Consider the following 10,472-nt stretch of genomic DNA (forward strand, 5'->3'; position numbering starts at 1 on the left):
TTAGTAGTTTCAAATTTCTATGGCTTTAACGCTTAAATTATTCGCATTTCACAACTGAAAGCAAGTAGAGAACTAAAATAACGTTAGATAAATTATTTCTCAGTAACGTTATTTTGGTTCTTTGCTTCCGCTTGAGAAATGCAAATAATTTGAACGTTACAGCAATTTAAATATCCGGAAACTATTTTTATTTTTTTTTTTTATTTTTAAATTCTTTAAGTTGATTCTACTTTATAAATTTTTAAATTCGAATAATTCAAAATTTAAAAGTTAAATTTTATATATTTATAAGCAATACTAACTACTTTATTTATATATTAATGAACTAAAGTGTATAATTTATTCTATCATTCTATATTTAGCCATTGAAATATTGATTTATAAATTGAAAAATAGCGAAATGAAATGACTTGATACATCAAGTAATTATTTTTTTTTTTCCTCTTTTAATTACGCGATTTTAGTGTGAAAGGTAAACATTAAAAAATATACAAATCAATATTATCAACATCTAGAAGTTAATTTAATTAAAAGAGAAAAGTAATTTTTTGATGGATTTGATGTTTTTTTTTTTTACTTTTTTATTGAAAACCTTTCAAATCATTCAAAATAATTTCGTTTACTTTTGAAAAATCTTCCAGAAGAGAAGACATTGAAGTGAGATACTGTGAGCGAACAATGAAGATTATCGCATTTCTCTCGAGAGGGTTCTTTGTTTCTTCTTCAATATTTTGTTTTTCCCCTTCATTGAAATAGAAAATAAATAAAAGTAGATAACCCATCCGTTCACTTATGCAAAAGATTTATAAATCAGTTGCACGCTTCAATAATTACCAATTCTTAAAAAAGAAAATCAAAATTTTTATTTCTTTTTTTTTATAACTAAACTTCCAAACTTTTCTAAAAATATTTCTCGCTTCGATGATATGAATTTTAAAATAATAAAAGAAAATAAAACTTCGAATATTAATTTTTCTTTTCTTTTTTTTTAAATTAATATGAGTAAAATATTAATTTAAAATAAACTCTTCAGAAGTTGGATTTAATTGAAAAAGTTTTGTTTTAAATATTAAATTAGATTTAGATTTAATTTTATAATTTCTAAATTTATATAAATGATGGAAGTTGTGTCAAAAAATAATAATGATTTTAAGCTTTGTTTGTATATTAATTATCACAAAAGTTACTTACTTGAAGTAGTAGTTAATAAGATTGTCTCAGAAAATGACTTCTGCAGCCTCAAAATGGGAATGGGGAATAATTTGCCAATTACTCACGTTTCAATTGTCAGCTTAAACAATTTCAATTCTGTTCGACTAACTTCTTTAAACAACATACTTAGCGTTTATTTTATCGATAACTAACTTACCTAGAGAAATGGAGTTGAGTTGTTGTTTTAATCTCACCAAAGCTTGATGTCGCTAATTTATATGGTAATTCGACCACTCTACGTGGAAAACTGTGAATATATTTTTTTTTCTATATAAACTCCTCTTCGTCAAGAGCTGAAATCACATTAACCCTCCTTCTTTCCACCAAAAAGAAATGTGTGGAGTGTTATTTAAAACTTCCAATTATCTCCAGGGACAAGCCAAACCTGAAAAAAAATATAACCATTTTTAACAGAAATTAAGTTATTTTTTCCCATTTAATTTACTTATAACAATATGGACTTTATCCAAGTATTGAATTGATTTATTTACTTAATTTGATCTCCAAAATTTAAATTAACTAATGAGAGAATTTGTAACAAATATCGAAATGTGATTAAAGTAGTAGATTTTATTTCAAGAATTCAATTTAATTTAATTTTAATCATATATTATACTGCATGCTATTTGTTTAATTTTTAATGAATAAAATGTAATCCCTGCATTATTTTTGTTGTTTTGTTTACACGTTCGTTCATTCGTTCGTCTGTTTGTATGTCCACAAAATTCATAAAAATAAAAATAACTGGGAAATTGTAATTTTCAAGCACACATCTTGGATAATTGTAATAAAATATGGCAAATTCAGCAGCTATAAAAGTAAAATTTCACTCTTCTTGAAGTTAAAAGAGCTGAAATTCTGCATTTAGTTAATATATTTGATTTATTTATGCAAAGATATATATCTCGAAAGGTGTAACAGCAGCATACAGAGCCTAATATTAAAATACTATTATTATACCAATGCTTGTACAATTAAATTTTACTTATACAGTATAAGACTTGTGAATACTTCTTCACAGTTTAATTATTCTATACGCTTCAATAAGCATTAAAAAATTATTTATAGAAAATAACCATAAATAACTTATACAGTCTTGAGAAGGGAACACAAAAGAAATAAAAAAAAAAATTATTTTTAAGTTAAACCACTATACTGGTAGGTTAAAACTATTAATAGGTTAAGCAATAATAATGGAATAATAAACCCGAATTAAATTAACCAAAGCTGTCGTTTAATGTAATTAAATTGTTACGGATTCTAGACGTAAATTAAAATTAAAATGATCCCATTATATAGCTATAATAAGACACTATAAACAGTAACTATCGTTAAGATAGCTATCGTAAATTAAGCAACAATAGTGAAAATATGAGCTAAAGGCTAGAGATGACATATGCTGATATATAGTATAGCAGTAAAGAATATATACAGCTGGAACGTTTCCGCAGATTTTAATCAGAAAAACACTCGTTAATTTTCCCTTCATTATTCAACTTAACAGGAGTAAGAACTACAGTCATTCTTTTGTTTACGGTTAGCAGTAATTAAGAAATTTAATTAACAAGCTCTATTTTTTGAAGTAAATTAAATTCTTTTTCTATTCGTATTTCTTCCCTTCCCCCTCTTTCCTATTCCAAGTTTTAATGCCGAATTATTTTTAATAATGTTTTCCCATTTTATGAAAAATAATTGACAAAAATTGGAATATGTTTTTATTAAAATTTTAATTTTTTAAACATTAAAAAGTTACAACTAGCTATTTTAATTTTAATTAATTCTTAAATTTAAGTTAGTATTGAATTAATGAATAAAATATAAGATTGTATATTTTTAAAAAATTATGAAAAATTCGTTTTATTTTTAAATTAATTTATGGAAAAATTAAATAGATTAAAAAAAATTAAACTCATACAAAACTTTGTGTAATTTTCAATTAATCCGTATCGGTTAATTTAAAATTTAAAAAAATAATACCGTTTTTTTTTATTAATCCTTATTGGTCAATTTTAAATTTAAAAAATAATAATAATACTGCACGCTCTTATTTGTAATTTTTGAGTCACGCCCATTTATTATTTAACCAATAATCTGTATTTGCAACTTTTTTTTTTTTTAATTTGAAAATTTGAATTCAAATTTTCAAATTGCCATTATTAATTCTTAAAGTATTAATTTTTAAAATTAACTTTAATAAACATTAGAATTTGATAGTTTTTTAAATTTTTTTTAATAAACTTGTAATGTCTTTATTGAAATTTAATTCTTAAATTCAGTCTTTTACAAAATCTTTAAAGAAAAGAACTCGTTGAATGAATACCGTGATCTAGTAGGAGTAAAGTTTGTATTTCAATCGGTTAGAATAGGAGGTATAGACTCTTCGCTAATATATGTTGTGCTTGTCAGAGCGTGATTTCATTGTACTCTATGTCATCCAGTGTACTGTCAGAGAAATTTCTATTAGATTATTCATAGAGTCAACCATGTGGCAAGAATACACTTTGCTGAATAAGCGAATTTTTAGTTGCAAATACATGTAAGAGAAAAATAACAATTGTATTTTTCAAGGAATCTGAATTTTTTTTTCTATAATAGAATCGATATTTATAAGCATGATATAAAAATTTTAAAGTTTAAACATTTAAAAGACACTTGTACCGGTATATTTATAACAAAGGTATCTTTAATGCTTCTACTTAAAACTTATACATTCTTTAGCTAAAAATATAAAATATTGAGATATAAAAGTACGTTTAAAATTTTAAATTTTACGAGTTAATTACGTATTTAACTATTATAAACCATGTTCAAAATTTGCTGGCTTTATTACCATATTTTATATTTTCTAGGTAAATAATTTATAAAATTTTAAGTAAAAACATGATTTTCTGCTCAGTATATTTAGAGAAATGCATTATAACTTAACGAAAAAATTTTCTCGCAGTAACAAACCATTTTCAAATCTGTATTTAAATCTATATATGACATACTTATGAAACAGAAGTATTGCTATACATTAAGTCAAATTTGATTAAGTTTTTTTAAAATTTAATTCCAGAGAGTAATGCCAAAGTCAATAAAAATTCAGGCGAAACCTTCAAGATTTTTATTGATTTTTAATAACTTTTCCAAATGGAACATTAAAATTTAAATTAAGTCTATAATTAGATCGAGTTAATGATACTAAGAACAAGCCGGAGATCTAGAAAGAATAAAATAGCAGAATAACCACAATATAACGTTAAATTGCCTCATATTTGTCTACAAGATGTTATTTAAAGAAAGATAAAGAAGAATCTGGGAAAGAGAAAACTCGCGATCCATAATTGAATTCCGTAATGTAATAATAAACAATATGTAAAATATTACTTTAAACATCCAATCTCGCATCGTGGTTTACTATATTAATAAGAACACAGATGAGGATGATTTTATCTCAATTCTTTAGCAGTATTCGAAAGGGGAGAATCTACAGTCCGCAGATGCTCTTAATCTCTAGTCTGTCTGCTTGCCAGGAAACAAGTCAATGATGCGTGGTGTCGAGATTACAGAGCCAAAGGAATTTTTCCCACCCGAGGATTTAGATAAGACTCAGTCTCTCTAAAGGATAAGGGATCGAATTGTAAAAGATTCCATAGTCAGACGGTGATTTCCAAGGTCATGCCATCTCGTCTGCTCCAAAAAAATAGAATTGACAGATATATCAATTTTGTACCAACATCTTACCACCAGTCTTTTTCCTGTAGTTGTTGGATATTAAAATTTCTAACGGATTTTTTTTTTTCTTTTTCTGATTCTTCTTTTCCATAAGTTAGTTCTCTTCCATAAGAACAGGCAATTTTCGTCAAGCGGCTAAAATTAAAAATTTTGACGCAGGAAAAAGCGTTAACTCGTGTAAAGGGGGAGATTTTTCTATCCCACCTTCCTTATCCTCTCTCTCTCTCTCTCTCGCTCTCTCTTCCTCGTTCATATTCTATCCAGATATGAGTTTTAAGTTAGCAGCTGTTGGAAATTCAATTTCTGTATGGATACTACTTTGAACCAATAATCTTCAACATTTCTGTATTTCCAAAAAGAATTAAATATATTTTTCTCTAAAAAGGAATTACGACTTATTTTATACACTATTTCCGTTTAAATAAATAGACATTCTTGAATGTTTTGAACAGATTTCGGTACAATAATTTGCATATATCCTTTTTTTTTATTATTTACAAAACATTTACAAGTAACATAATGGATTTGTAAAAGTTTATATTGTGGTTTTCTGCAATTTAATATTACTGTATATTTAGTAGATATAATCGATTATTATTCTAACACGTAGAATAGAATAATAGATGTACTTTATAGCATAAACGATTGTAATTTTTATATAAAATCATTAAGATTTCAATCAATAAACTTTGTTCTCTTCAATGAAGAAAGATCATTACTCGTTACAGAAACAGAACTTTAAAAATAACATATAATATTGAAAATAAACATAAAAAAACAATAAACTGTTATATATAATTCCTTTAAAATTTTGTATTTATTAACTTCTATTCAAAAATTCCGAAGAACGAGTTTAAGAACCAAAAAAAAAAAAAAGCCATATATTATTTTAAAATTAGTTTGAAAATTTTTGACATGTAATCAAAAAGATTTATTGTTGTAGTAGAAAAATATACTTTATACATTTTTGATTCTATTTCTCTTCTAGGTAATTAGCACGCAAACTTTTGTATCTCTATCATTTGGTAATAGAGTATCATTTTGTTTAATTATCACAAAATAATTTCTATTTTTTCATCATGGAAAAAAGATATTAAGTCTTGATGGTATGAATTAGTCATTAATTTTACAGAATATTTTTTTCCCTTTTTCATTTTTGAAGTTACGCTAGAAAATATACGTTTTTTTTTAATTTTATTTTTTTATTTTTTCCCTGATATAACTTCGCATGTGACGTAACAAGGGTGTCTCTAATTATGACACTTGTCAAGCAAAATTAATTTAAATTTGATGTGTGACGCCGAGTAATTTTGACAGATTAATTTCCATTAAAAGCTGACGGAAATATTTATGATTAGAAAACAATAATTTTAGCATATTAAATTCGAGTCGAAAAGGATAAATTTTAGTTTAAGACGAAGGGGGGAGGGGAAATGATTAAAAATAAAGAAAATTACACAAGAATTACGTAATGATATAAAAGCTTTTTTTAAAAAAATTATTTTTACGACTTTCGGAATTAATTTTTTTAAAGTTAAAAATGTGTTTCGAGCTGACAAATTTATTTTGATTAATATTTTTGAATTTTAAATAAAAATAAGAGCGGTGTATGTATGTATATATATGGGTGTGTGTGTGTTGAATATATGTACTTATATACACAAAAAAAGGATCAGTTTAAGTACTCCATGAGATAAATTATCCTTAATTCCTATCAAGGGAATTAAAGGCGACAGAAAATTTTCATCATTTCCTCATTAGAATAAATAGGAAGAAATGAAGCTTTCAACATGGTTCCTGGTAATGAAGTTTAGCGTTCAGCACTTTGTCTTGACAAATGGTAGCCATTTACTTTTCTATGGAAATCAAGCAATAATGAGTACTGCTAATCGGGCGCCACCTGCTGGCCAAAATTAAAAGCGGAACAAGATCGCCAAGTCTCTCAGACAAAGCCCAAGGTTTTTTTAGATATTCTAAAAAAAAAAGAAAAGAAAAAAAGAAAAGCTTTTCTTTCCAGAGACATTAAAAGTTCTTCAAACACATTTTTAAATGATAAGGTTTTAAAATAAACAAGAAATTTTTAATCTGTAAGATTCAGTAGAAGCAAAATGACGATAACACCGGAACTGGGCGTTCTGTTTTAGAGTAAAGATGGAAATTTTGAATGACGTTATCTACATCTTTTACGTTTGTAAAAACAAATCAAGACATTAGGTGCGCTGTAAAATATTACAGATTTTGAGATTCACATCAGTCATCTCACTTATTTGAGCATCCGGAAATCCGTTGCACACGTTCTATTTGTGTGATGAGAAGGAAGAAGTCACGATATCTCGTAAAATGTTAGTCACGCCATTTAGAATGACTGTCATGTTTTACAACTTTTAAACATTTTTATTAAAAAGAAAAAAAAAGGTTATAATAATAAAATGTTTAGGTATGTCTTCGAAATTTTCATATGAAAGACTTGAATTTATTACATTTTATTGCTAAAAGTATATATACATTTTTTAAGATATGCGCCTTCCTTTTAAAGCTTGTCATCTTAATGATTGTTTCGTTAAATTATTACGATAATATTTAGTAAAATATAGAACTTCTAACGTCTAGAATATCAAAAACTGTTTTAAAAATATTAAAAATATGTGAAATTTAGTGATACGAGATGGTAGTCTTGTGCTATCTCTATCAGTCTCGTAAATTAATTATCAACTTTAAAGAAATTCTACACAAACTGATAGATAGACAAATAAACACGATAAACAAACTAAATATAAGATTTCAATTTTCTAACTCTCAGTTTTCGCTTAAAATGCTGAGGACAGCATAACGTATGGAAAAGGATAACATAATAAATGAGGAAGTGATGACTTTAATAATTTTATAATGTACAAGAAGGCTGTATCCATTAATATCTTAAAACTTTAACACACTTTAGGTCTTTAATTTTCGACAAATCAAGCGGACACTCAAACAGCCGGACGAAGGAAATGAATATAAAATTGATATTAACGTGTTTCTATATTTAATAAGCTTATAATATAATTATAATAAGCTTATAATTTAATATCTACATGAAGGAACAATTTTTTATCAATTAAATTATATTATTTTAAATAAATAAGTAAAAAATTTTACATAAATTTCAATAAATCTTCGGCTACATTTCGAGTAAATATAATAAAAATAAATTAATTAAAATCATGAAATCACCTGGAATTAAATATATTTATTACCTTTGTTTTCATTTCTTTGATAAATATTGTAATAACCAACAAATTGTAGTATTGTGAAAAGACAGGTGAAAGTTAATGCAGAGTTATTATCTAAAAAAAGAAAATAATTATAAATTAAAATCCGAACACATTTATTTTATTATTTATTTTATATTTTATGAGAAGTGATTTAAAATAAATAGGAATGTATCTAATAATAAAAATTTTAAATATATATTTTTTTCCTTTAGAAAATAAATTTCAATATTAAATACTTTAAATTAAAGAGCGTGTAATAAAAATCGAAAAAGTGGTGGAAAAACGAGTTAAAAACCTAATTAGTCGCTTGTTCTTTAATTACTAGTAAATTCGGATGTTGTAAAATTTTCACATCGTAGATCACAATTTTCTTTGGCTATCGGAATGTTGGAGAATCTGTAAGAGAATTGAACTTTTCTACTTGGCATCACAGCTAAAACCACTATAATTACCCCGAAAATTCGATCAATTCGGATATAGAAACATGCAAGGAAAGATATGGCTTGAATGCACATCACATCACATCCCATTCCATACATTCTAAGCAATAAAAAGTGTTTTTTATATCATATGTCACGCGTCTTTTGTGTTACGACCACTAATCTCACTGATGACGTTTTTCATTCATCCACGCTCTTTACTGTTAAAGAATATGGAATAGGATTTTCTTTGTTATTCGATCGATTGGAAGAAAGTTAAGTCGATTACCTGCTAGCTTCATTTTGAAATATCTTCAAGTCTCATTTCGGTTCTTACTATTGTCTCTTTGATGGAAACGAAGCCAATTCACTTGATGTCTTTAGCACTTAAAGGAGTTCTTTTTTTTTATTTTCTTTTTAATTGGGATGGTTCTTGAGATGTGAAACACAGTATGTAGCTTTGCAATACTTTGCTTGCATCATTTTGCTGTTTTTATGGCATCGATCATTTCAAACACGATTAGATGTGCAAATAATTTGCAAGCTGGCTAGAAAATTTTCTAGAATAAATGCATGATTTAAAGAATATTTTTTCTTATTGAACTCTAAAATGATTCGGGTACGGCACCTGTTATACTTTGGAGCAATCTGTTTGATTGTAAGATCATTCCCACACAGTATCAAGTGAAAAACTTGCAATCTCATCTACTAGATGACATCGTATACGAATTGCTTTCAGTTTTTTTTATTTTTATTTTTATTTTTTCTTTCTTCTATTATAAGGAGTAGAAATTGAAAGATACACTTTGTAGGTTCTTTTCTTTAGAAATTTTTATTGCTACTAAAATGTTACTTTAACCAAGTTTACTTACCTCGATAAGCAGAAAGAAAAAACAAAATATTACTTTATCATTACATACTAAATAATTCTAATTCGATTATTCTAAATAAAACAAAAATCTATTTTAGAAAAGTAGAATTTTTATTGTGAAAGGAACTACATAAAAAAAAACTGAGAGAATTGAACATTGATTTTTAGTTTCCGTTTTGTCTAGTTAGTTAGGGAGTTATCTGATGGCAAAAACATTGATGCAACTTCTCAATTATATTTCAATCAACCAAACCATTTATCTGTATCAATGTGACATTATTGAACAGTTCTAACATCACATCTCCAGACAAACAGTGATGTACACTCAGAGATTAACGAACGTAAATACGTCCAAGGAGCTTAGTAAGGCGTCAATGAGGGTTTTGTTTTTATTTTATGGTTTCTGTTTTAGAAGCTATTTTACTGCATAAATTGTTTAAATTTGAGAAAACATCAGTTCAATAACTAAAAATGTGATTTTTTTTCCAGTCATAAGTTACATATAAAGACACTGGCTTAACCCTTTCGTCCCTAGTGGTTTTCCTCGATTATTAATATATATTTCCATAAAAAATATATTTTAATTTTGAAAATACTTTTTAATACTTAAATAAAATTATATTTTAAATATATTTTATTTATTTAATGCAAGTGATTAAAATGAACAATATTAAACTATTACAGAAACTAAATAAAATGGAAATATCTTACAACACTACTTGATAAATATCGCAAATTAAATAACTTAAAATAAATTTTTTAAAATTTTATATAAATATACTTAATTTTAATTAGAAAAGTAGTAGCTGACCCATAATAAATTACTCGCTTTTATTTAAAAGACCAAATAATACCCAATTTCATGATATACTTTCATTCAATCTCTTATAATCTCTTATAATACTTTAATACCACAATAGCTTAATAATAGAGCTATTTGGAGTAAATCTTTGGCATTTATTTCATTTTTATTTTTAAAAGAAGCATAATTCTTTGAAA

General features: G+C 25.8%; 1 long non-coding RNA gene across 1 annotated transcript; it reads right to left on the bottom strand.

The window, feature by feature from the left end:
* Positions 1–562: 562 nt before the first annotated feature.
* Positions 563–8,254, bottom strand: LOC136983879 (uncharacterized). The gene is made up of 4 exons (XR_010882119.1): positions 8,166–8,254; positions 1,370–1,597; positions 1,192–1,291; positions 563–742 (listed from the first exon to the last, which is right to left on the bottom strand). It is a non-coding gene; the product is annotated as an uncharacterized lncRNA (long non-coding RNA).
* Between the last annotated feature and the right edge of the window lie 2,218 nt (positions 8,255–10,472).

This window comes from Centruroides vittatus, unplaced genomic scaffold, assembly GCF_030686945.1.
Source record: "Centruroides vittatus isolate TY-2023 unplaced genomic scaffold, ASM3068694v2 contig_890, whole genome shotgun sequence".
NCBI lineage: Eukaryota > Metazoa > Arthropoda > Arachnida > Scorpiones > Buthidae > Centruroides > Centruroides vittatus.